General features: G+C 34.6%; 1 protein-coding gene across 1 annotated transcript in view; it reads right to left on the reverse strand.

Annotated features, from left to right (window-relative positions):
• The window catches only part of LOC141434473 (cadherin-99C-like), a 12,215-nt gene that overhangs the window by 10,321 nt on the left and 256 nt on the right, over positions 1-1,638 (reverse strand). The window lies entirely within an intron of this gene.

Consider the following 1,638-nt stretch of genomic DNA (forward strand, 5'->3'; position numbering starts at 1 on the left):
TACAGGTGCGTCGTTTAAGTTTAAAACAAATTACATTTTAAACTTATTAATTATATAGCACGCATTTTAAATTATACGGAATTATACGTTGAATAAACAATTTAATTTCAAAATGCAATGCAGTTTTAATTATATTTAATAATCAGTACTTAATCAGGAGTTGAGTTGTGCAAGTTGTCGTCTTTGAAGATTGTCTGAAACAATAATAATACGTATTACTATAATTACAATCGATGGGTATTACAAAATGGCTGTCATTATTTAGAAAATTTACAGACTCAAGTCGAGACCTCTATATATATAAAGTCCCAATTTCAGCTCAATTGGATAGCAGAAAATGTTCGAAACTTCGAGAAATGGTTTGCAAATTTTGAAACCACGACTCAGAATTCTGTACCCTTAAATATGTTATCACTTCATTGTCTGTGTGTGTGTGTCTGTCTATCGATACTTTTTTAGAGTAATTTTCCGGCAGACATACTTATATAGAATTGAGTTTGTGAAAAAATAATTCATCACCATAAAAGGCTTAAAATAATCCAAAAAAAATATATACCATATAATATAATTATATTTTATATTTATAATAATATAGATGTCAGTCAGTGCGCGAGTTCAAATCATATTTTTCCTTATTTTACGACGCACAAATTACTGCCAACGCCGAAAAATTTTTTTGCTTGCCGGTGAAATTACTGGCACTTAAGGTATCCCATCTTAGGCCTCTAGGTTGGCAACGCAACTGTTTATGGCGGTGGTGATCTCTTACCATCAGTAGCCCCACTTGCTCGTTTGCCATCCAGTCGAATAAAAAAATAAAAATCTTTAACATAAGTATTTAGGTATAAAATACGTCTTATAGGTTATCCCAAAGCCAATCCATATAAATACTCGTCTCAAACAGCCGAATGCGAATGCATCGATTGGAAAAAATTGGGGGCGAAGACCTGAGAGGCTGAAGGCCCCCAGGCAGAGAGCCCTGGGGCGTGGGGGGCCTTTTAGGCCCCGGGAAGCCGCGGTTTATGTCGTTAGGGAATGGTGGGGTAACGAATAATAATGTATACGAGTATGTGGTAATAATGTAGGTTGCTTTAATTGACGGGAATGTTCAAATTTAAGCTGGCGATATTTTTAACACTAGAACTTAACTTTTTTTTTTTATAATATAATTTTATTTGACAAAACATAGGTAAAACATGTATATAGAGAAAATTAAACTAAATCAATTAATTAAATTAAACCAATGTCATTTGCCACTACATATTTTATGTTCGTGCCTACGCGTGCGTATGTGTGTGTGTGTGTGTGTGTGTGGTGTGTGTGCGTGTGTGTGTGTTGTGATGTGTGTGTGTGTGTGTGTGTGTGTGTGTGGGAAAGAAATCTCAACTGTACATACTACAGATTAAGTCGCGTAAAGACTTTATCATTTCACTGAAATTGTCTATTGAAATGATAAAACGAGTTGACTTTGCGGGTTCGCTTCGTCAAGTCACGTGTTTCAGGGATTATATCAAATCACTAATCAAATCTGGTAAAAGGAAAAAACGAGTTGCTTTTCTGTCAAAACAGATTCAAGTATTTGATCAAAGGACTGACTTTTTCAAGGCAAATGCTAAAATGGAATCGCCTTTATAATAT

Source organism: Choristoneura fumiferana, chromosome 13, assembly GCF_025370935.1.
Source record: "Choristoneura fumiferana chromosome 13, NRCan_CFum_1, whole genome shotgun sequence".
In the NCBI taxonomy this organism is placed as follows: Eukaryota; Metazoa; Arthropoda; class Insecta; order Lepidoptera; family Tortricidae; genus Choristoneura; species Choristoneura fumiferana.